General features: G+C 45.5%; 1 protein-coding gene across 1 annotated transcript in view; it reads right to left on the bottom strand.

Annotated features, from left to right (window-relative positions):
• Nucleotides 1–26,318, bottom strand: part of SPMIP11 (sperm microtubule inner protein 11) — a 40,399-nt gene that overhangs the window by 8,513 nt on the left and 5,568 nt on the right. The window lies entirely within an intron of this gene.

The following is a 26,318-nucleotide window of genomic DNA, read 5'->3' as shown; positions in this document are numbered from 1 at the left end:
CAGGACCTCAGGAATCCAATCACCATGGCTGTGACAGAGGAGAGGGAGAGAACGCAGTGATCACAAGACCTCCCTTACCACTCTCTTGCTTCTCCCTGACTCCTGGATTTTAAGAGGTCATCTTCTGGAATCAGGATATTGGACACATACTTAGGGTTAGTGCAAGTGAAAAAGGCCCTTATCTGGGTAGACATTCCTTTCCTGGGATTGGCATATTTGCAGAACTTCAAATGGTCTAATAGTGGAAGTCATGTTTGAGCTAAGTCTTGGAGGAAAAGAAGGAGGTAGGTTACAGTAGAATCAGGAAGAGCATTTCAGACAGCAGAATGGCAAGTGTTTAGAAGCATTAGAAAGGCATCAGAGAGCTATTTGATTTGGAGCCTGGAGTGCTGGGTGAAGAGGAGAAGGACAGGAGATGGGGCTGGTAAGGTAGTGTAGTATAGCGGCTACCTAGCATTCATTATATTTGGGAATCACTCCCTATGAAGCAAAACCTGTATCTCACAATACAGACTGAATAGACTAGTTCTTCCTTATCCAACCTCTCTTTCAGCAAGGATATGGACAAAGAATTTTGGCTCGGCCAATCAAACACATCTGTTTCAGATTTTGAATCAAAGAAGGTTGCAAGGAAGCAGTGGCCATAGAAAGTTATCTGCTGGCGACAGGAGGTGACAGCAGTGAAGCTGCATCCTGTTTCCAGCAGCAGTATTCAGGGCCCAGCATCCTCGGTGCCAGTAGTGCCCACCACAGCATTGAATGCAGTAGTGTCTGTGCCAGACCAGGTCTGTGGCATGATTCTGAGCATTGTTTCTGGTTACTATCCACCATGTGTAGTTTTCCATTCCTACTGCAGCTTTTCGGTGCTTCCCAATATTTTCTTATTTTCTTTCTCTTTTTATTTATTTATGTATTTTAAGAGGGTCTCCCTCTGCCACCCAGGCTGGAGTACAGTGGTGCAATCGTAGCTCACTGAAACCTTGAACTTACGGGCTCAAGCGATCTTCCCTCCTCAGCGTCCCGAAGTGCTGGGACTACAGGTATGAGCCACTGCATCCATCCCCACATATATATAGTTTTTCTTTTTTTAAGATGGAGTCTTGCTCTGTCACCCAGGCTGGAGTGCAGTGGCATGATCTTGGCTCACAGCAACCTCTATCTGCCGGGTTCAAGCAATTCTCCTACATCAGCCTGCCAAGTAGCTGGGATTACCAGCGTGTGCCACCATGCCCAGCTAATTTTCATATTTTTAGTAGAGATGGGGTTTCACCATGTTGGCCAGGCTGGTCTTGAATTCCTGGCCTCATGTGATCCTTCTGCCTCGGCCTCAAAATGCTGGGATTACAGGCATGAGCCACCGCACCTGGTCCCATATATATATATAATTTTTTTTTTTTTTGAGACAGAGTGTCACTCTGTCACCCAGGCTGGAGTGCAGTGGTGTGATCTTGGCTCACTGCAACCTCTGCCTCCTGGGTTCAAGCGATTCTTCTGCCTTAGCCTCCCAAGTAGCTGGGACTACAGGCGCTCACCACCACGCCTAGCTCATTTTTGTATTTTTAGTAGAGACAGGATTTCACCATATTGGCCAGGCTGGTCTCGAACTCCTGACCTCATGATCCACCTGCCTCCACCTCCCAAAGGGCTGGGATTACAGGGGTGAGGCACTGCGCCCAGCCAATATATTTTTTAATACATTCATATTCTGCTTAAATAGGCTAGATTTGGCTTGCATCTCAGACTCCTGAACAAGGGAGGATGAGTTTGAAAAAAATTTAATTTTTTTTTAAGTCTTTCAGACACTTGGTGAGGGAGTGAGAAAAGGAAAGCTGTTTAGGGTGGCTTCAAGATTTCTGTCTCTTGGCTGTTCCATCCATTCTGTCACCCAAGCCAAAAAGGCACTAGGCCCCTTTCCCTATCTCCTCCAGCCAGTCTCAAATGCAGAGTAAAATCCAGCTCTTGGCTGGGCATGGTGGCTCATGCCTGTAATCCCAGCACTTTGGGAGGCCGAGGAAGATGGATCACCTGAGGTCAGAAGTTTGAGACCAGCCTGGCCAACATGGTGAAACCCCATCTCTATAAAAAATACAAAAATTAGCCGGGAGTAGTGTGCACGCCTGTAGTCCCAGCTACTGGGGTGGTTGAGGGAAGAGAATCGCTTGAATCCAGGAGGTGGAGGTTCCAGTGAGCCAAGATGACACCACTGCACTCCAGCCTGGGAGACAAGAGTGAAACTCTGTCTCAAAAAAAAAAAGAAAAAAAAAATCCACCTCTGCATCTGACGTTTTCAGTGCCTCGATTCTGTATTCCTGGAGCAGAAGTCATCCCATTCCTCAAATTTTTATTTTTTATGATTATGGATGCTTGTCAGGAACCGGATCAGTTTACCATTCTCTTTGGAAATTGCCGAGGATTGCTGACTAATCTCTGGTGGAGTGCGGCGATGCCACTTCTGTTCTGGAGTTCTTCCCCAGCTCCTGCCTTTTTCTTTGCTTCCTGGCTTGGCCTCACTCATTCATCATCTCTGTCCCTCATATCTCTCGTTTGCCCTCCAGTTAAATCTCTTTTAACATTTTCTATCTGAAATAATGGTACCAGCAGAGTGGGGCACAGTTTGAATCCCCTCCCTGTACAGTTGAGGACTTGGAGAAGCAACAGTACTGAAGCCTTGGTTAGCATATAAAGTTCTGGAAGCCTGGACTTCCAGAGTCCAAACCACAGGGCTGATTCGTGCTTCATCACAGGTTATAGCAACGAGGTCATTTCCTGGAAGCAATATTATTGAGCTTGGGCAAGGCAGGGGTGGTAGGATGTCCTTGGACAAATAGAAATAGACTGAGAAGGCCGGGCACGGTGGCTCACGCCTGTAATCCCAGCACTTTGGGAGGCCGAGGCAGGCGGATCACGAGGTCAGGAGATGGAGACCATCCTGGCTAACACAGTGAAACCCCGTCTCTACCAAAAACACACACACACAAAAATTAGCCAGGCGTGGTGGCCGGTGCCTGTAGTCCCAGCTACTTGGGAGGCTGAGGCAGGAGAATGGCGTGAACCCAGGAGGCTGAGCTTGCAGTGAGCTGAGATCACACCACTGCACTCCAGCCTGGGCAACAGAGCAAGACTCCATCTCAAAAACAAAAAAAAAAAAGAAATAAACTGAGGAGAAAGAACAAGCATATTCCTAGTGGCCAGTGAGACCTAGACTGAGAATAATTATTGGTCTGAGCTCAGGTGACAGTTAGGAAACCTGTCTGTTCCCGAGGCCTCAGGCTGATTGTCAAGGGTACAGGCAGATGATGTTCTCTATTATCTCAACGTGTCCAAGTAGCAGGGTCCCGGCTTCCCATATGAATGGTCAGTGTGTGCTTGGAGGTGTGCTGGACAGTATCACTCACCTGGATGCCTTCATATGGAATCAAGCACCAATTGGCATATACCTTGCATCCATTTTTGGCAAGCTGGGAGATATTCTTGATAACCCATAACTTCCCCAAGCTGCCAAGGTTTGGAAGATACCTGGGGTGAAGGGGGCAGGGCTTGGAAAGAATCATGCCACAGCTACTGGGAAAGGGCATGTTCTGGGTAGAGGGACGCAATGAGCTCTTTATAACCAAACTCCACTGTGGTAAGGTAGATGAATCAATTATTCTGTCAGTAGGTGATACAATAGAGGTCCTTCATCCACCCAGTTAACGCCATGCTCTGCATGGTCTTTGTTGGTAAGTAGATATGAAATACCCTAAATAGCTTCTAGAACTGGGCCACAAATTGGGGGTTGCCATAAAACCACCTTTAATGCTTTGAACAGACTATGAAGGACATGTAGGGTGATATAAAAGTACTTGAGTGGATCTTCCATCCCTCCAAATTAATGGTGCAGATTTCTCAGTATTACAAGCTTCCCTGTGACTTGGGGTGGTCACACAATCTTAGTTATTCACTACTTTGCCCATTGCCTCTGTTTGTTGCAACTGGGGCTGATTGGCCACATGTTTTCAGGTTGAAGAATTTTTAGAATGAGTCTACCTTTGTGCCTCCCAGAAATCTACCTTCTAGATTAGGGTATTTGCAGCCAGCCATGGTGGCTAATGCCTATAATCCCAGCACTTTGGGAGGCTGAGGTATGGTGGCACGAGCCTGTGGTCCCAGCTACTTGGGAGGCTGAGGTGGGAAGATCGCTGAAGTTCAGGAGGTTGAAGCTGCAGTGGGCTGTGATTGTGCCACTGCACTCCAGCCTGGGTGACAGAGCAACACCCTGTCTCAAAAAACAAAAAACAGGCCGGGCACGGTGGCTCACGCCTGTAATCCCAGCACTTTGGGAGGCCTAGTCGGGCGAATCATGAGGTCAGGAGATTGAGACCATCCTGGCTAACACAGTGAAACCCCGTCTCTACTAAAAATACAAAAAATTAGCCGGGCGTGGTGGCGGGCACCTGTAGTCCCAGCTACTCGGGAGGCTGAGGCAGGAGAATGGCGTGAATCCGGGAGGTGGAGCTTGCAGTGAGCTGAGATCATGCCACTGCACTCCAGCCTGGGTGACAGAGCGAGACTCCGTCTAAAAAAAAAAAAAAAAATGCCTCAGGCTGGGTGCAGTGGCCCAGGCCTGTAATCCCAGTACTTTGGGAGGCCAAGGCAGGAGAATCACTTGAGTTTAGGAGTTTTAGACCAGCCTGTACAACAGAGTGAGACCTCATCTCACTCCTGGGCTCAAGTGATCCTCCTGCCTCAACCTCCTGAGTAGTTGAGACTACAGGCATGTGCCACCATGCCTGGCTAATTAAAAAAATTTTCTTTTTGTAGAGAAAGGGTCTTGCTATGTTGCCCAAGCTAGTCTAGAACTCCTGGGCTCAAATAATCTTCCTGCCTCGGCCTCACACAGTGCTTGGATTACAGGCATGAGCCATCACACTCTCACACTCTGCCCCAAGGTACATTTCTCTAACTTCAGAAGGTTTATCCATTTGGAAAGGCAGAGGGGCTCAGTGGCTCTGGCCAATTCATTCTTGGCTGAATTGTGCCACTTATGCTCCTGTTTAAAAAGCCAGAATGGGCCGGAGACAGTGGCTCATGCCTGTAATCCCAGCACTTTGGGAGGCTGAGGCAGGTGGATCACTTGAGGTCAGGAGTTCGAGACCAGCCTGGCCAACATGGCAAAACCCTGTCTCTACTAAAAATACAAAAATTAGCTGGGCATTGTGGCACACACCTGTAGTCCCAGCTACTCCGGAGGCTGAGGCAGGAGAATCGCTTGAACCCGGGGGGCAGAGGTTGCAGTGAGCCGAGATTGCGCCACTGCACTCCAGCCTGGGCGACAGAGTGAGACTGTCTCCAAAAAAAGAAAAAAAAAGAGAAAAGAAAAAGAAAAAGTAAAGAAAAGCCAGAACAACAGTTCCCTCTGCTGGAGAAGAATGGGATCTCCAGCTGTCTCCTAACAGGTGGTTCACCAAAGAGGCAGCTCAGAGAGGCAAGGAGACTAGGAGATTGAGCAGAAGACATTCCAGCCAGGCTTGGGAAGACTACCTTTTGTGTCCTCTAACAGGATCCAGGAAATGAGAACGTAAGTAAGACGAATTCAGCTTTTACCAGAAACTCAAGGTTGAGCCTTTCTTTAAAGAAATTCATTTGGAATTGGAAATGAGAGCAACTCTGAGGACTCATTAGTGAATTCCTCAGGGAAGGGGAATGATAAGGGCAGCAGTGGGATAGGCTGGAGTGAGGCCCTTTGGATGTGCACAGCATGAAGGTCAGCGTGTCTGTGGCTAGAGGGCAGTCACTGGAGAGTCTGGCAAGGAGAGGTCATTTGTCTCAATTGTCTCAAGACAAGAACACCCAAATCTCGCAGAGATTTTCTCTGTGACTCCAGTCAATGAACAGTATTCTGCGTGCCTGGACTTGTGTTATGGTGAGAGCTAGGCTGACACAAGATTTTCATACAACAAGGCAAGGAGTTGTCTCAAAGAAGGGCCAGATTAGACGGAATTTGTCTAGAGTAAAGAACAGGGACCTCCTGGACCAAGAGGAGTGTCAGGTATGAAGCTAAGAATAAATAGGGTGGCCGGGCACAGTGGCTCACGCCTGTAATCCCTGCACTTTGGGAGGCCAAGGCGGGTGGATCACCTGAGGTCGATAGTTCGAGACCATCCTGGCCAACACGATGAAATCCCGTCTCTACTAAAATACAAAAAATTAGCTGGGTGTGGTCGCATGTGCCTGTAATCCCAGCTAGTCAGGAGGCTGAGGCAGGAGAATCGCTTGAACCCGGGAGACGGAGGTTGCAGTGAGCCGAGATCGCCCCACTGTATTCCAGCCTGGGCAACAAGAGCAAAACTCTGTCAAAAAAAAAAAAAAAAAAAGAATAAATAGGAGAGCAGTGTTCAAAGCTGGTGTTGAGAGAGATTCAGCAAAGGAAAGGACTGATACAGGATTGTGCTTCCCTGGGCAGGACAGAAGGGAAAGCTTGGGCACTCAAGACCCCAGAGTAGAAGGTGAACGAACCCTGGAAGCTGGGTTGAGTCTGCAGAAGCAACCAGTATTAGAAAGAGGAAGGGTGAGCCTGGGAGGGACAGGAATCTCCCAACGGTAGACATAAGAGTTCTGGTCACTGGTCGGGGTGCTCTTCTGTGGGCAGTGAGTTGACTAGCCTCTTTCAGGGCCTAGATGAAATATCCTTTGAAGCCAGCCAGCATTTTTTGTACCTCAAGGAATCTTATGGTTAAAAATATTGTTTTCCAGGTATCCTATCCTGGCAAGTATGTCTTGAGTAGTGGACAACGATATTCTAGTCACAGGAAAGGTATATGTTCTATATGTAATAGTGAACTTACATATGATTTATAACTTTTCCTCCATCATCTGTTGTAAAGTTTTATGTGCTAGGTCTTAGGTACGTTACATACATTATTTTATTTAACGTCCACAATACATCTTTTTTGTTTGTTTGTTTGTTTTTTTGAGGCAGAGTCTCACTCTGTTGCCCAGGCTGGAGCACAATGGCATGATCTGAGCTCACTGCAACCTCTGCCTCCCAGGTTCGAGAGTTTCTCGTGCCTCGGCCTCCCAAGTAGCTGGGATTACAGGCGCCTGCTAACACATGCGGCTAATTTTTGTATTTTTAGTAGGGATGAAGTTTCACCATGTTGGCCAGGCTGGTCTTGAACTCCTGACCACAGGTGATCTGCCTGTCTCGGCCCCCCAAAGTGCTGGGATTACAGGTGTGAGCCACTGCACCCGGCCTCTCCACAATAAGTCTATAGGGCAGACATTATTGTCTCCATTTATAGGTGAGGAAACTGAGGCACTATGAATTTGCTTAGTGTGAGTTAGCCTCCTGAATTTGAACATCTTTGGATCCTTGATAAACTGAGTTTCTTTTTGTTTTTGAGTCAGTTTCACTCTGTCACTAAGCTGGAATGCACTGGTGCAATCATGGCTCACTGCAGTCTCAACCTCCTGGGCTCAAGTGATCCTCCCGCCTCAGCCTCCCAAGCACCTGGGACTACAGGCATGCGCCAACACACCTGACTAATTTTTTGTAGAGACAGGGTCCCACTGTGTTGCCCAGGCTGGTCTCAAACCCCTGGGCTCAAGTGATCCTTTTGCCTCAGCCTCCCAAAGTGCTGGGATTACAGGTATGAGCCACTGCACCTGGCTTAAACTGAGTTTCTGAAGTCAAGGATAGACCAAAGTATGTTTTCCACACCCATTTGCTTCTTTGATTTTTCTATTTTGATTCTTTATCAGGAGGAAAAAGTAGGAAGGAGGCAGGGACTGGCAGAATGTTTGATTATACGTGTTGACTCACCTCTGTGAGTTTTCATTATGACTCTAATAAGGAAAGCTTGAGTGGGCCCTTTTGAGTTGAATGTTAATACACTCACACCTACTAGGAGGAAAAAAAGCCTACCGTTCTTCAAGGAAAAATTGTGAATGACTTAAAAATATCATGATAGTTAGAGTGTTAAGAATGAAAAGTGTGACTATTAATAGGTTCATTTTTGTAGTTGCTGTTAAAGGCCTAGCTCAGGGACCAGGCAAGGAATGTGGCTGATTTGAACCACGGAATGGTTGAAGTGCTAAAACCAGATGGACAGAAAGGTGTCAAGCAGTTTGAGTGAATGTATTAACAAGGTGAAATCAACCAGGAAGAAACTGGGACCAGGGAACCATTCTGGAGACAAATGAGAGTCTTTCAAGATTGTTTAGCTTGTGGAAAAGGGTGAGTAGAGATTCAGGAATTGTGGGTTCCCTGAATTAATGGACATAGAATTTGGGATGAGAAAGACCAGGGTAAGCAAGGTAGATGTGGGCTTGCTAGGAGACGAAGAGAATGCTGTATTTTACCCATAATCTCCCTGCCCCACATTGTGAATTTCCCAAACCAGTTCTGAGGTAATAGAAAAATAGGAGGCATGTTCCCCATGGTGGTCCATAAGGTCAAACCCTTCCCAGCTAGCCACGTATTTCAAGAAACCTCAGCAGCACCAGGATTCGGAATCATCTGAGCTCTGTTGCACTTTTCTGCCCATATGTTAAAGAAAATGAGAACTAAGAGTTTACCATTTAACTTAGCAATATGTGAGTCATTGGTAAATGGATACAGCAGGGTTTTGTTTTGTTTTGTTTTGTTTTGTTTTTTAGAGAGAGAGAGTCTCATTCTGTTGCTCAGGTTGGAGTGCAGTGGCGTGATTATAGCTCAATGCATCTTCAATCTCCTGGGTTCAAGTAATCCTCTCTCCTCAGCCTCCCTAATGGCTGGGACTAAAGGTGTGTGCCACCATGCCCAGCTAATTTTTTTGATTTTTAGTAGAGATGAGGTCTCACTCTGTTGCCCAGGCTGGTCTAAAACTCTTAAACCCAAGCGATTTTCCTGCCTCGGCCTTCCAAAGTACTGGGATTACAGGCCTGGGCCACTGCACCCAGCCTGAAGCAGTTTTAATGGTGTGGTGATGGCAAGTGCCTGGGTTGGTGTGGGCTCAAGAGAGAATGGCAGATCTAGAGACAAGCTGGGCATGGTGGCTCACGCCTGTAATCCCAGCACTTTGGGAGGCCGAGGCAGGCAGATCATGAGGTCAGGAGATTGAGACTATCCTGGCTAACACGGTGAAACCCCATCTCTACTAAAAATACAAAAAATTAGCCGGGCGTGGTGGCGGGTGCCTGTAGTCCCAGCTACTTGGAAGGCTGAGGCAGGAGAATGGCATGAACCCGGGAGGCAGAGCTTGCAGTAAGCCGAGGTCACGCCACTGCACTCCAGCCTGGGCAACAGAGCAAGACTCCGTCTCGAAAAAAAAAAAAAGAAGAACCAGAGACAGAAAAAACAACTCTTTTTTTTCTTTTTTTTTGACACCGAGTTTCACTCTTGTTGCGCAGGCTGGAGTGCAATGGCATGATCTTGGCTCACCGAAAGCTCTGCCTCCTGGGTTCAAGCAATTCTCCTGCCTCCTGCCTCAGCCTCCTGAGTAGCTGGGATTACTGGCATGTCCCAACATGCCCGGCTAATTTTTTATTTTTAGTACAGACAGGGTTTCCCCATTTTGGTCAGGTTGATCTTGAACTTCTGACCTCAAGTGATCCACCCACCTCGGCCACCCAAAGTGCTGGGATTACAGGCATGAGCCACAGCGCCCAGCCAAAACAGACAACTCTTACGTCTACGGGAAACAGGGAAATAGGAAATGAGGGATTTTAAGATGGAAGAATTTTTTTTTTTTTTTGAGACTGAGTCTCACTCTGTCGCCCAGGCTGGAGTACAGTGGCATGATCTCAGCCCACTGCAGCCTCCGCCTCCCAGGTTCAAGCGATTCTCCTGCCTCAGCCTCCCAAGTAGCTAGGACTACAAGTGTGCACCACCACGCCCAGCTAATTCTTGTATTTTTAGTAGAGATGGGGTTTCTCCACGTTGGTCAGGTTGGTCTTGAACTCCTGGCCTCAAGTGATCCACCCGCCTCGGCCTCCCAAAGTGCTGGGATTACAGGTGTGAGCCACTGGGCTCAGCCGGAAGAGGAAATTATAGATGGACAAATTAATGCAAGAGTGAGAAGAATTATTGGAGTGGTGTTTTGGAGAAGGCAAAAAGAAATGGGATCTGGTCAAAAATGGAGGGGGTTTGTCTTAATAGGTGCGTGGGCCATTCATTCATGATAATAGGAGATATATGAGCACAGATGCAGGTAGATGGATAGATGTGGTTTGTGATAGCTTATGGAAATTATCTACCAATTGCTTCTGTTTTCTCTGTGAAATAGAAGGCAACTCATTATGTGAGAATGAGGATTGGGGAGGAGGTGTTGGAGGTTTGAAGAAACAGGAGAAGGTAGGAAAAGGCCTCCAGGAGACTAGGAGAGTGAATGGAACCAGGAAATGTAGTTTGACTTCTGGGCAGCGATAATCACTAAACTCAAGCGGACAACAAGACCCGCTTGAGTTTGGTGATCATGAATTTAAAGCAAGGGCAATGGGCATGCTTTTTTTTTTTTTTTCTAGACTGTGAGTATAAACTTCTCTTTCCAGGAATTTTGATATAATCAGGATGGTAGTGGGGAGAGGAGGGTGGAGAAAGAAATGAGGGCAATAGCTTGAGGGGACCACGTGGCCAAGGGAGGTTTCTTCCCTTGCCCTTCCCCTGCCAGATGGAAGAGATTATAGCATATTTGTATACTGACGGAAATGATCTGGGAAGAAGGAGAATCTTGAGGGAGAAGGTGATAGTTTTAGGAGCAAAATCCTTGAGTAGATGAGAAGGGATGGGCTCCAGTACACAAAAGGAATCAGTTTATTCACTGAACCAGAGGGAATGGAGTGGAATGTTAGATGGGATGATGGAAAGTCTCTGATTCCTTCTAACTTTCTTAGTGAAATAAGGAACAAGGAAGTTAGCTCAGAGTGAGAATGGGAGAGGGGCTTCAGAGATTCAAGGAGGCAGATGTGAAATAGTTGACTTGAGGACTGGGAGAGTGACTAGGGGAATATGATAGGATTGTCAGGCTGCCCTGAGTTCCCACTTGACATCTGTGGTTATGGTACTCATCACTCTAGTAAGACTAAACATCTTAGATAAAAGCCAAATACAGTCACCTTTGTCTCGACAGGTTTCTCTGGAGCACAACACTTTTCATGGCCTTATAATGAACTCCTAGAGGTCAGCCTGTGTAGCTCACAGCTTGGCCATGTGGGCACAGACTTCAACTCTGGGGCAATTCAAGTGGCTTCAAGAAAATACTAGGAATAGAACAAAATTACCACTGAATGTAATTTTCAGGTGACGATTGAATGATATGGTTGAAGCCAAACTTGGCAGAGGGTAGCCAAGTTGCCTGCGTGTCTTTGTGAAAAGGATAGTGGCATCAGAAATACTATTCTATGGTTCCTTTTGTTATGAGGTCATGGATGATGGGCACAGTGCATAGCTATGCTAGGATCTGAACTATTAAAAAGGCTGTCAGAACTGGGAGATGAATGTCAAGGCTGGGATGCAATGAAAGCAGTCTGATCAAAGTGGGAGGTGGAGGTAACCTGCTACAGTTTTGGCTTTGAATTTTTTCCCAATTTTGAATCTGCTCTTATGAAGATGAAGCCCTAGGCTTAGCTCTATACATGACAAGCCCCTCATTCTTCAGGCTGTTGCTTAAACATTAATTCATTGAATTCTCTGTCTAAAGAGGGCCTCTTGTTGGGCATGGTGGCTCATGCGTGTAATCTCAGCATTTGGGGAGGCTGAGGCAGGAGGATCACTTGAGCCCAGTTTAAGACCAGCCTGGGCAACATAAGGAGACCCTGCCTCTCCAAAAAAAAAAAAAAAAAAAAAGTTAAAAAAATAAAATAAAATAAAGTGGGCCTCTCCAAGTTACTCTTCATTACGGCATCGTCAAACTCAGTTGTCCGTAAGGGCCAGGCAGATAATGCTTATGAGTAAAGCAAGCTGGATAAGAAAACTGTACCATCTGAAGGGGAAGCTGCTACTTTATTCTAGCTGTTTGTTGTCACTTACAGCCACAGTTTAGGGCCAGTGTGGCCAAATCTAATTTTTTTTTTTTTTTTTTTTTTTTGAGATGGAGTCTCACTTTGTTGCCCAGGCTAAAGTGCAGTGGCACAATGTCGGCTCACTGCAACCTCCGCCTCCTGGGTTCAAGTGATTCTCCTGCCTCAGCCTCCCGAGTAGCTGGGATTACAGGCATGCACCACCATGCCCAGCTAATTTTTGTATTTTCAGTAGAGACAGGGTTTTGCCATGTTGGCCAGGCTGGTCTTAAACTCCTGACCTCAGATGATCCACCCGCCTTGGCCTTCCAAAGTGCTTGGATAGGCTGGGCATGGTGGCTCATGCCTGTAATCCCAGCACTTTGGGAGGCCAAGGCAGGTAGATCACGAGGTCAGGGGTTCGCGATCAGCCTGACAAACATGGTGAAACCCTGTCCCTACTAAAAATACAAAAATTAGCTGGGCATGGTGGCAGGCTCCTGTAATCCCAGCTACTCAGGAGGCTGAGGCAGGAGAATTGCTTGAACCTGGGAGGCGGAGGTTGCAGTGAGCCGAGATCGTGCCACTGCACTCCAGCCTGGGCGACAGAGCGAGACACCGTCTCAAAAAAAAAAAAAAAAAAAAAGGAATTATAAAGTGCTTGGATTACAGGTGTGAGCTATTGTGCCCGGCCCCCAAATCTAATTTTTAAAGAGAAGTCAGAAATGTTGGTTTTACATAAAATCTCTGGATTTTTAGATGTTGGTCTAAATTTTTTTAAAAAGCACTCTGCAAGCTGAGCATGTCATCAGGCTACATGTGGCCCCCAGGCCAGCAGTTTAGGACTTCTGTTCTATTGCATTGCCCCTTTATTTTCTCCCTAGCACTCGGCACAATTTGTATCTTGTTTATTTATTTACTAGTTTTATTGTCTGTGTTAATCGCTGTTGTATTTCCAGTGTCTTACACAGTGGCTGGCACAATCAATTCCCAATAAATAAATAATTGATGTTGGATTAGAGGGGGAGTCTGGCTTGGTGCTTTACTTAGAAGCTTTTTATATATTCTTAATATTATTGCATACATGATTTATACACATGAATATATAAGTATGTATGGGTTTATATATGTGAGTATATGTGCGTGTAGATGTACACCCATCTATATATGGCAAATATTTTCACTCAGTCTCTCTCTTGATTTTAACTTTATGATGTCTTTTGATACACAATTAAATAATTTTTTAGTAAAAACTGTCAATATTTTCTTTTAGGCTTCTGGGCTTAATGTCTAATAAAGAAAGATTTGCAAAACCCTGCTAAGAATATGCAAATATTCTATGTTTTCTTCTAATATTTCTGTAGTTTTATTTATTGAACTCTGTAATTCATCTGAAATTGATTGATTGAGACAAAGTCTTGCTCTGTCACCCAGGCTGGGAGGCGCGATCTCGGCTCACTGCAATATCTGCCTCCTGGGTTCAAGTGATTCTCCGGCCTCAGCCTCCCAAGTAGCTGGGCTATGGGCATGCACCACCAAGCCCAGCTAATTTTTTTGTATTTTTAGTAGAGACGGGGTTTCACCATGTTGGTCAGGCTGGTCTCGAACTCCTGACCTCAAATGAACTGCCTGCCTCAGCCTCTGGAATTTATTTCTGTGTATGATGTGAGGTAAGGTGGGAGGTGTTTATTATGCTAAGAAACATTTTTTTATTCTTTTTTTTTTTTTTGAGACGGAGTCTCAAACTGTCCCCCAGGCTGGAGTGCAGTGGCGTGATCTCGGCTCACTGCAAGCTCGGCCTCCTGGGTTCAAGCCATTCTCCTACTTCAACCCCCCCAACCCCAAGTAGCTGGGACTACAGGCGCCCACCACACGCCTGGCTAATTTTTTTGTATTTTTAGTAGAGACGGGGTTTCACCGTGTTAGCCAGGATGGTCTCGATCTCCTGACCTCGTGATCCACCTGCCTCGGCCTCCCAAAGTGCTGGGATTACAGGTGTGAGCCACCACGCCCGGCCTCTTTAATATATTTTTAAATTTGGTCTGCCAGTGGGTTTGTTCATTTATATTTACATTGATCTATGGCTTCCTCTTTTCTACATTACCACTGCTGCTGCTGCTTCTTTTTCTTTCTTTTCTTTTCCTTTTCTTTCTGCTTTCTTCTTTTTTTTCTTCTTTCTTCTTCTTCTTCCTTTTTCTTCTTCTTTCTCCTCCTCCTCCTCTTCCTCTTCCTCCTCCTCCATCTTCTTCTTCTTCTTTATTATTATTATTATTATTATTATTATTTTGAGATGGAATCTCACTCTTGTCACCCAGGCTGAAGTGCAGTGGCACGATCTTGGCTCACTGCAACCTCCGCCTCCTGGGTTCAAGCAATTCTCCTGAGTAGGTCGGATTACAGGTGTGTGCCACCATGAAGCTAAGTTTTGTATTTTTAGTAGAGATGGGGTTTCACAATGTTGGCCAGGCTGGCCTCAAACTCCTGAGCTCAGGCAATCTGCCCACCTCGGCTTCCCAAAGTGCCAGGATTACAGGCGTGAGCCACCGCAACTGGCCAGCCCACAAGTGCCCACAATCTTTTGTTTGTTTGTTTATTTTTGGGAAACAGAGTCTCACTCTGTCACCCAGGCTGTAGTACAGTGGCGCGATCTCAGCTCACTGCAACCTCCACCTCCTGGGTTCAAGCGATTCTCATGCTTCAGCCTCCCAAGTAACTGGGATTACAGGCGTGTGCCACACTTTTTTTTTTTTTTTTTTTTTTGAGAGGGAGTTTCACTCTTGTTGCCCAGGCTGGAGTGCAATGGCACGATCGTGGCTCACCACCGTCTCCACCTTCCAGGTTCAAGCGATTCTCCTGCCTCAGCCTCCCTAGTAGCTGGGATTACAGGCATGCGCCACCACGCCCGGCTAATTTTATATTTTTAGTAGAGATGGGGTTTCTCCATGTTGGTCAGGCTGGTCTTGAGCTCCCAACCTCAGGTGATTGGCCCTGCCTTGGCATCCCAAAGTGCTAGGATTACAGGCATGAGCCACCGCGCCTGGCCAATTTTTTGTGTTTTTTTTTTTTTTTTTTTTTTTTTTTGAGATGAAGTCTTGCTCTTGTCCCCCAGGCTGGAGTGCAAATGGCACTGCCTCAGCTCACTGCAACCTCTACCTCCCGGGTTCAAGCGATTCTCCTGCCTCAGCCTCCTGAGTAGCTGGGATTACAGGCACCTGCCACCACGCCCAGCTAATTTTGTATTTTTAGTAGAGATGCGGTTTCACCATGTTGGCCAGGCTGGTCTTGAACTCCTGACCTCAGGCGATCCGCCCACCTTGGCCTCCCAAAGTGCTGGGATTACAGGTGTGAGCCACAGCACCTGGCTATTTTTTGTATTTTTAATAGAGACGGGATTTCATCATGTTGCCCAGGCTGGTCTTGAACTCCTGAGCTCAGGCAATCTGCCCGCCTTGGCCTCCCAAAGTGCCAGGATTATAGGTGTGAGCCACCATGGCCAGCCTCTCAAGTTTTAATTCATGCTTGCCAAAAGTCAGTTGTGATTCCCCTTCTCCCCCGACAATTTATGCTAGTTTTACCATGTACCTGCAATTTTGTAATTTAATGAAATAATATTTGATTGTTTGTTTTTAGTTTTAGGTTTTTTTTTGAGACAAGGTCTTGCTCTGCCACCCACGTTGGATGGAGTGCATTGGTGCCATCACGGCCCACTGCAGCCTTAATCTTCCCACCTCAGCCTCCCAAGTAGCTAGAACTACAGGTGCTTGCCACCACGCCTGACTATTTTTTTTTTTTTTTTAGTAGGGATGAGGTTTTGTCACGTTGGCCATGCTGGTCTTGAACTCCTGACCTCAAGTGATCTGCCCGCCTTGGCCTCCCAAAGTGTTGGGATTACAGGCATGAGCCACCACGCCCAGCCTTATTTTTGTATTTTTAGTAGAGACAGGGTTTCTAGTAGAGACAGGCACCATGTTGCCCAGGCTGGTCTTGAACTCCTGGGCTCAAGCAATTGGCCCACCTCAGCCTCCAAAGTGCTGGGATTATAGGCGTGAGCCACTACACCCAGACAAATGAAATATTTGAACTGATGGAATATGTGTGGAGAAAAAGGGCTGTGGCTTTTATTTTAATTTTATTTATTTATTTATTTTTTTAGATGGAGTTTTGCTCTTGTTGCCCAGGCTGGAGTGCAACGGCACAATCTCGGCTCACCGCAACCTCTGCCTCCTGGGTTCAAGCAATCCTCCTGCTTCAGCCTCCCGAGTAGCTGGGATTACAGGCATGCGCCACCACGCCCAGCTAATTTTGTATTTTTAGTAGAGACGGCATTTCTCCATGTTGGTCCAGCTCTGGTCTCGAACTCCTGACCTCAGGTGATCCACCTGCCTCGGCCTCCCAAAGTGCTGGGATTACAGGCGTGAGCCACTGCGCCTGGCCTGGCAGTGGCTTTTATAAAAATGAAGCTGAGGCCGGGCACGGGCCTGTAATCCTAGCACCTTGAGAGGCCGAGGCAGGCAGATCACGAGGTCAGGAGTTTGAGACCAGCTTGAGCAACATGATAAAACCCCGTCTCTAGTGAAAATACAAAAATTAGCCGGGCGTGGTGGCAGGCGCCTGTTATCCCAGCTACTCGGGAGGCTGAGGCAGGAGGATTGCTTGAACCCGGGAGGTGGAGGTTGCGGTGAGCCGAGATCGTGCCATTGCACTCCAGCCTTGGCGACAGTGTGAGACTCCATTTCAAAAAAAAAAAAAGAAAAAGAAAAGGAAAGAAAACAAAAATGAAGCTGAATGTTTTGGAAAAACTCAGAAAAGGTGGGTCACTTAAAAGCTGGGAGCTAGGTGAGGTGGCTCATGCCTGTAATCTGTGCTTGTGCCAGGCAGAAGGATTGCTTGAGGCCAGGGGCTCGAGACTAACCTGGGCAACAAGTGAGACCCTGTGTCTACAAAAAATTTTTTAAAAAATTGTAGTAAACTTTGAGTTAAAATGGATTGGAGTTAGAAAATCACCATTTTGCAATTATCACAGAAATAACAGATTCACACAAAACCATCAATGGATACTAAAATCAGTGGGTGAAAGTTTGATGAAGAATAGGATAGTTGGCTGGGTGCAATGGCTCACACCTGTAATTCCACCACTTAGGGAGGGTGGGGCGGGAGAATCGCTTGAGCTCAGGAATTTGAGAATAGCCTGGACAACATAGCGAGACCTTGTCTCTACTAGAAATCAAAACAATTGGCTGGGTGTGGTGGTGTGCATCTGTAGTCCCAGCTACTTGGAAGGCTGAGGTTGGAGAATTGCTTGAGTCTGGGAGGTCAAGGCTGCAGTGAGCTGTGATCGTGCTACTGCACTCAAGCCTGAGCAACACAATGACACCTTGTCAAAAAAAAAAAAAAAAAAAGAATAGAATACTTACATTTTTCCAAAGAATCTTACCAGAAATTATTGGTTACAAAAGAAGAATGGTAACTTGACAGTGAAGAAAACCAACAATTACACCTTAAGTGGTCAAAGTTCACATTACCAGTAATGGGACAAAATGACATCATGAGCCTCCCGATATGATGTACTGAAGATATAATATCGCTTATTCCTGCCAAAGGTGTTTAAACTCAATCTAATCATGAGAAACATCCAAATTATGGAATATTCTACACAATGTCTTGCCTATACTATTACAAAAATGTCAATATTGGCCGGGCATGGTGGCTCATGCCTGTAATCCCAGCACTTTGGGAGGCTGAGGTGGGTGGATCACCTGAGGTTGGGAGTTCAAGACCAGCCTGACCAACACGGAGAAACCCCCATCTCTACTAAAAATGCAAAATTAGCCGGGCCTGGTGGCGCACGCCTGTAATTCTTGGGAGGCTGAGGCAGGAGAATCACTTGAACCTGGACTGAGGAGGTTGTGGTGAGCCATTGCACTCCAGCCTGGGCAACGAGAGCAAAACTCCATCTCAAAAAAAAAAAAAAAAAAAAAAAAAAAATCAATATCATGAAACGAAGGTGGAGGAACTATTCCAGATTAAAGGATACTAAAGAGACATGCTCACTAAATGCAATGCTTGATCCTTAACTGGATCCTGGAAGGAAACATTTTGCTCTAAAAGACATTAATGGCCAGTCTGGGCAACATAGTGAGACCTCATCTCTTTTATTTTTATTTTTTAAGATGGAGTCTCACTCTGTCACCCAGGCTGGAGTGCAGTGGTGTGATCTTGGCTCACAGCAACCTCCACCTCCCAGGTTCAAGCGATCCTCCCACCTCATTGTCCTGAGTAGCTAGCATTAGAGGCACCGGCCACCACACCTGGCTAATTTTTGTATTTTTAGCAGAGACTGGGTTTCACCATGTTAGCCAGGCTGAGACCTCCTCTCTTAAAAAAAAAAAAAAAGTTGGCCAGGTGTGGTGGCTCATGCCTATAACTCCAGCACTTTGGAAGTCTGAGGTGGGAGAATTGCTTGAGCCCAGGAGCTCAAGGCTGCAGTAAACCATGATCACCTCAATGCACTGCAGCCTGGGAGACAGAGTGAGACCCTGTCTGAAAAAAAAAAAAACACAAAAAACGAGAGACATTTATGAAACAATTGGCAAAACTGAGAAATGCACTGTAGGTAATTATATAACAGCATTGTATCAGTGTTAAGATTTGCTGAATTTGATACCTATATGGTGAGTTGTTGTTAGGCGATATAAGCTTATTTAGAGGGAAAGAGGTATAATATGAGCAACTTATTCTCAACTATCTGAGAAAAAATAGATATTAGAGTAGAGACAAAGCAAAAAAGAGAGTGGCAAAATTAACAATGGGTTAACTTGGGTAAAGGGTGTAGAGAAATTCTTTCTACAAGTCTTACACATTTTCTATAATTTTGAAGTTACATTAGCAAGAAAAGTTTTTTAAAATGGTAGATTGACCTTATTGGTTTATTTCCTTTTCCTCCCAAATTTGCTAAAATGACATTATCATCATCATCATCACAATGATATTAACCTTCAAGGGCAAAGAGAATGGTCAAGGATACAAGAGCATATGAGATATTTCAGTAGAAATATCTTTTGGAAAATGCAAAGTGGACAGAAGGGTGGCAACTAACCTAACAGAGTAAAGAATGTTATTACCTAAGTTTCTGTAGTGGAGGATACATCTAGAATTGAGCTAATTCATCTGAGGAATCACATGATTCACTGTGAAGGCTGCTGATATGGTTTGGATTTATGTCCCTACCCAAACCTCATGTCAAATTGTAATCTCCAGTGTTGGAGGAGGGACCTGGTGGAAGATGATTAGATCACGGTGTCGGCTTTCCCCCTTGCTGTTCCCATGATAGTGAGTGAGTTCTCACAAGATCTAGTTGTTTAAAAGTGTATAGTACCACCCACCACCCCTTCTCTCTTCTCTTTTTCTCCTACTCCAGCCATGTAGGACATGCCTGCTTCCCCTTCGCCTTCCACCATGATTGTAAGTTTCCTGAGGCTTCCCCTGCCATGCTTCCTGTACAGCCTGTAGAACCATGAGACAGCTAAACATCTTTTCTTTATAATTACTCAGTCTCAGGTAATTCTTTAAAGCAACGTGAGAACCGACTAATATAGCTGGCACAGGTATAGGACAGAAAATCTGGTGATTAAGTTAAAAAAGTCAGGATCCTCAAAATTAAGACCCTCAAAACCTTCTTCTGTCCTAGCCGCAGCATGCTAATAGATAAACATATAACCAATACCCAGAGAAGGAATAATAGGATTCTTCCCTGGAGAAATTATAGAGAGCCAGAGGAAAGCTCTGGAATGAAGCCCATAATGGACAACTCCCTCCATCAGCTTCTAGTTAGCTTTTTTTTGTTTCTTACTCTTAAATCAGAAGGAAAGCCAAGGATCACTAGTTATTTGAGATGAGTAATCACCGAGAAAAACAGAGACCAAAATAAACTCATATGAAAAAGGGCTCAGAGGGAAAAAGAGTCAATGCAAGGAAAAGAAGAGAACTTCAAATAAAGTATATATTCATGGAGAAAAGAGAGAAAATATAACAAAGGAAAATCAGAGGACCAAAAATGGTCCTTGGAAATTAAAATATAATAACCAAGATAAAATGTTCTTATCTACTGCATGAAGAAAAAAAAGCAAAAAAAAAAAGTTCTGATATGAAGGTGTGCTGTTTTTCACATATTTCCACAAATCCTTTGATATACCTCCCCTCAAGAAGTGGAGCTTAGTTCCCCTTCCTTTGGGTATGGGCTGGATTTAGTAATTCTCTTCTAACAAATAGAAGAGGTGATGCGACAGTCACTTCTGAGACTAAGTCATAAAAATGCATTTTGGCTCCCTTCTTTCTGATCACTTGCTCTGAAGAAACTTAGGTGCCATACATGGTGGCGGGCGCCTGTAGTCCCAGCTACTCAGGAGGCTGAGGCAGGAGAATGGCGTGAACCCAGGAGGCGGAGTTTGCAGTGAGCCAAGATCGCGCCACTGGACTCCAGCCTGGATGACAGAGTGAGACTCCATCTCAAAAAAATATATATATATGAATATTCAAACAGCTTATGGAGAGGCCCATATGATGAGAAACTGGGGTGTCTTGTCAATACCTACAGAGAAACTAAGGCCACCAGATATCCTGGAAATGGCTCCTTCAGCCCCCACCCACTCTTCAACCATTATATGGCTACAGCCCCTGCTGACATCCTGTCTGCAACCATATGAGAGATCCTGAGCCAGAATTATCAGGATAAGTTGCTTCTGAATTAACAGAAACAGTAAAATAATAAATATTTGCTGTTATAAGCCTGTATATTTTAGGGTAATTTGTTATACAGCAATAGCTAATTAACACAAGGTTGCAAGATAAAATTAAGGAAGCCTTCCAAAGAATAAATAATAATAATGATGATGAAGATAAATAAAATTAAGCCAGACATGGTGGCTCACGCCTGTAATCCCAGCACTTTGGGAGGCCAAAGTGGGCAGATTGCTTGAGCTTAGGAGTTCGAGATCATCCTGGGCAACACAGGGAGACTCCGTTTCTACTAAAAAATACAAAAATTAGCCAGACATGGTAGTGTGCACCTGTAGTCCCAGCTACTCAGGGAGGCTGAGCTGGGAGCATCGCTTGAGCCTGGGAGGTTGAGGCTGCAATGAGCCATGGTCGTTCCACTGCACTCCAGCCTGGGTGACAGAGCAGGACCCTGTCTCAAAAATAGTAATTAATAATAATTATAATAATAATATCAAGATTAATGTTAGAAGATCCATTTGGGAGACTTTATAGCTGACAAATGGTAGTTTGAAAAAGAATAAAGGAAACAACAAATTAAAAACTAAGGCCGGGCACGGTGGCTCACGCCTGTAATCCCAGCACTTTGGGAGGCTGAGGCGGGCAGATCACGAGGTCAGGAGATCGAGACCACCCTGGTTAACACGGTGAAACCCCGTCTCTACTAAAAATACAAAAAAATTAGCCAGGCGTGGTGGTGGGCGCCTGTAGTCCCAGCTACTCGGGAGGTTGAGGCAGGAGAATGGCATGAATCCAGGAGGCGGAGCTTGCAGTGAGCCAAGATCACGCCACTGCACTCTAGTCTGGGCAACACAGTGAGACTCCATCTCAAAAAAAAATAAATAAACAAATAAAAAATAAAAAATAAAAAATAAGGCTGGGCACGATGGCTCACGCCTGTAATCCCAGCACTTTGGGAGGCCGAGGTGGGTGGGTCACCGAGGTAGGGAGTTCGAGACCAGCCTGGCTAACATGGGGAAACCCTGTCTCTACTAAAAATACAAATATCAGCTGGGCGTGGTCGCAGGCGCCTGTAATCCCAGCTTCGTGGGAGACTGAGTAACGAGAATCGCTTGAACCTGGGAGGCGGATGTTGTAGTGAGCCGAGATCACGCCACTGCACTCCTGCCTGGGTGACAAGAGCGAGACTCCATCTCAAAAAAAAAAAAAAATTAAAAATTGAAATAAAATTTCTCAGAAATGGAAAGCATAAATTTCCAGAATGAAAGAGCTCACGGAGTGTTCATAACAATGAATGAAAAAAGACTTACAATAAATTCCATCATTTTGAAATTTCAGAATACTACAGAACAAAAAGAAAGTCAAAAGTTTCCAGAGACCAGGCGAATTGGCTCATGCCTGTAATCCTAGCACTTTGGGAGACTGAGGCAAGCAGATTGCTTGATTGCAGGAGTTTGAGACCAGCCTGGGCAACATGGCAAGACCCCATCTCTAGACAAAAATACAAAAAATTAGCCAGGCATGGTGGCGTGTGCCTGTAGTTCCAGCTACTAAGGAGGCTGAGGTGGGAGGATCGCTTGAGCCCAGGAGGCAGAGGTTGCAGTGAGCCAAGATTGTGCCACTGCACTCCAGCATGGGTGACAGAGCAAGACCCTATCTCAGAAAAAAAAAAAAAAAAAGCTTCCAGAAAGAAATGAATTAGTTACATACAAAGGAATGTAACTGGAAGCTAGAGGACAATAAAAACATAGCTTCAAAATTTTCAGAAAATGATTTTCAACCTAGAATTCTCTATCTGGAAAAACTGTCAATCAAGTGTGAGTGTATAGAATAAGGCCATTCTGGACTCATAAACATACCTCCTATGCATTCTTATAAAGCTTCTTGGCATATTGCAGGAACAGGAGGGAGTAAGCCAAGAAAAAAAAAAACATGGGATCCAGGAAACAGGGAATACTACCTTGGAGAGAGGCAACAGGCTTTGAGAATGAACAGTCTAGACTACCGCAGGATAGGCAGTTTGGGAAAAAATGGAACTGACAGATTGCTGTGTTTTGAGTGATTGAAAAAAATATCATTGGGCTTTTGGCAGAGCTGTTGAAGTGTTGGGGAAAGAAGTAACAATCAGTACATACAGAACCAACAAATGAAAACATGATGGCAGTTCTTTTTTTTTGTTTTTTGAGACAGGGTCTCACTCTGTTGCCCAGGCTGGAGTGCAGTGGTGGGCAATCTCAGCTCACTGCAACCTCTGTCTCCCGGGCTTAAGCAATCCTCCTACCTCATCCTCCAGAGTAGCTGAGACTACAGCCATGCATCACCATGCCTGGCTAATTTTTGTGTGTTTTTTTGGGGGGTAGAGACGAGGTTTCCCCATGTTGTTCAGCCTGGTCTCTAATTCCTGGGCTCAAGGAATCCACTCACCTCGGGCTTCCAAAGTCCTGGGATTACAGGCATGAGCTACCATGCCAGGCCAGGAATTCTTAACTCTAGGGATAAACAAAAAGTCTCTAGGGATAGGAAAAATGAAAGGAAAAGTTACAGTGACATTATTTGGCTTAGCAGTGAACCTTTTTTACATAGTTATAAGACTGCAAGACTACTGATTTAATATCACATTAATTTTCTATTGCTGCATCACAAATTATCATAAATTTAGTGACTGAAAACATCTATTTTATTTTGTTTTATTTCTTAATTATTATTATTATTATTTTGAGAGGGAGTCTCCCTTTGACACCCAGGCTGGAGTGCAATGGCATGATCTCGGCTCACTACAACCTCCACCTCCCGGGTTCAAGCAATTCTCCTGCCTCAGCCTCCCGAGTAGCTGGGATTATAGGCGTGTGTCACCACGCCTGGCTAATTTTTGTATTTTTAGTAGAGACGGGATTTCGCCATGTTGATCAGGCTGGTCTCAGGTGATACAACCTCCTTGGCCTCCCAAAGTGCTGGGATTACAGGTGTGAGCCACCATGCCCAGCCTTATTGATTTGTATTTATTTATTTATTTTTGAGATGGAGTTTTGCTCTTGTTGCCCAGGCTGGAGTGCAATGGTGCAATATCAGCTCACTGCAACCTCCATTTCCTGGGTTCAAGTGATTCTCCTACCTCAGCCTCCTGAGTAGCTGGTATTACAGGCACCTGCCACCTTAGTAGAGAGGGGGTTTCACCATGTTGACCAGGCTGGTCTCAAACTCTTGACCTCAGGTGATCTGCCCACCTCGGCCTCCCAAAGTGTTGGGATTACAGGCGTGAGCCACTGCGCCCGGCCTGAAAACAACATCTATAATCTCACAGTTCTGTAGGTCAGAAGGCTGGAGCGGCTTGATTGAGTTCTCTGCTTAGAGTATCACAAAGCTGAAATCAAGGTTGGCTGGGCTAGGGTCTTATCTAGAGACTGTAGAGAAGAATCTACTTCCAGGCTCATTCAGGTTGTTGGCAGAATTTAGCTCCTGGTGGTTATAGCGCTGATGCCTTGCTGGCTCTCAGCCAGGGGCCACTCTCAGCTCCTAAAGGCCACTTGCATTCCTTGACATGTGGCCCCCTCTTTCCTCCTCCTCCTCCTCCTCTTTTTCTTCTTCTTTTTTTTTTTTTTTTTTTGAGACGGAGTCTCGCTTTCTCACCCAGGCTGGAGTGCAGTGGCGCTACTCGGCTCACTGCAAGCTCTGCCTCCCAGGTTCATGCCATTCTCCTGCCTCAGCCTCCCCAGCAGCTGGGACTACAGGTGCCCGCCACCGCGCCCGGCTAATTATTTTTTGTATTTTTAGTAGAGACGGGGTTTCACCGTGTTAGCCAGGGTGGTCTCGATCTGCTGACCTCAAGTGATCTGCCCGCCTTGGCCTCCCAAAGTGCTGGGATTACAGGCGTGAGCCACCGCACCCGGCCAAACTCTCTGCTTTTAAAGAGTTTATGTGATTAGATAAAGCTCATTCAGATACTCTCCCTCGTTCCATATAAATTAACAATCACAGAGTGGTATCTCAGTTTTTCAGAGGTTCTACCCACACTCAAAGGGGAGGTGATTACACACAGGCAAGGTTTATTGAGGATAATTCTTAGAATTCTGCTTATCTTGAACCTAAAATTATGATATACCTATACTGGAAAAAGAGCGGGGGATGGAAAGTGTGTGGTATAAGAAAGCTAAATTCTTAGCTGTCATAATGGCAAGGCAATATATAAAACCCAGAATGAAGCTGGGCACAGTGGCTTGCTCCTGTAATCCCAGAACTTTGGGAGGATGGGACAGGAGGATTCCTTGAGGCCAGGAGTTGGTAACCAGCCTGGGCAACATAGTGGGATCCAGTCTTTACAAAAAAATTAGCGGGGTGTGGCTCTGCTTAGAGTATCACAATACCTGTACTCCTAACTGTTCAGGAAACTGAAGTGGGAGGATCACTTAAGCCCAGGAGTTCGAGGCTACAGTAAGCTATAATAGTGTCATTGCACTCTAGCCTGGGTGACAGAGCAAGACCCAGTCTCTAAACAAACAAAAAACATCCAAAATGGATAAATAAATATATACCACATAGGCTGGGGGGGGGGGATGGCTCACGTCTGTAATCCCAGCACTTTGGAAGGCCGAGGCGGGCGGATCACTTGAGGCCAGGAGTTCGAGACCAGCCTGGCCAACATGGTGAAACCCCGTCTCGACTAAAAAATATAAAAATTAGACAGGTGTGGTGGCATGTGCCTGTACTACCAGCTACTCGGGAGGCTGAGGCAGGAGAATCATTTGAACCTGGGAGGCGGAGGTTGCAGTGAGTAGAGACTGAGCCACTGCACTCCAGCCTGGCGACAGAGTGAGACACTCCATCTCAAAAAAAAAAAAAAAAAGAATCTGCATTTACACATACAGTAGTCCCCTCTTATCCTCGGTATGCATTCCAGACATTCCAAGACTCCCAGAGGATACTTGAAACTTCAGATGGTACCAAACTCTATATACACTATGTATTTTTTCCAAACAGTAACAGGTGGATAGTGAATATGCTAGACAAAGGGATGATTCTCTTCCCAAGTGGGATTTTCCCAAGTGCAAAATTTCATCACTCTACTCAGAAGGGCATACAATGTAAAATTTGTAAATTGTTTACTTTGGGAATTTTCCGTTTAATATTTTTGGATCACAGTCAACCATGAATAATGGAAACCTTGGAAGACAAAACCATGAATAAGGAGGGACTACTATATTAAGTCAAAGTAAAATTTAAAGTTCATTATGTGAGCTGGGCTTGGTGGCTCACATCTGTAACCCCAGCACTTTGGGAGGCCGAGGTGGGCGGATCACTTGAGGTCAGGAGTTTGAGACCAGCCTGGCCAACATGGTGAAACCTCATCTCTACTAAAAATACAAAAATTAGCCAAGCGGCGTGGCAGGTGCCTGTAACACCAGCTACTCGGGAGGCTGAGGCAGAATTGTTTGAACCTGGGAGGCAGAGGTTGCAGTGAGCCCAGATTGCACCACTGCACTCCAGCCTGGGCGAAAGAGCAAGACTCAGTCTCAAAAAAAGAAAAAAAAAAAAAAAAGGTTAAATTGTGGATTAAGAAAAGACATACACTGAACTTTTCTCTTTTTGAGATGGAGTTTTGCTCTTGTTGCCCAGGCTGGAGTGCAATGGCACGG

The sequence above is a fragment of the Pongo pygmaeus genome, chromosome 10, assembly GCF_028885625.2.
Source record: "Pongo pygmaeus isolate AG05252 chromosome 10, NHGRI_mPonPyg2-v2.0_pri, whole genome shotgun sequence".
NCBI classification, from domain to species: domain Eukaryota; kingdom Metazoa; phylum Chordata; class Mammalia; order Primates; family Hominidae; genus Pongo; species Pongo pygmaeus.
The sequence above is the reverse complement of the archived record's forward strand: the minus strand, read 5'-3'. Positions and strand labels throughout refer to the sequence as shown.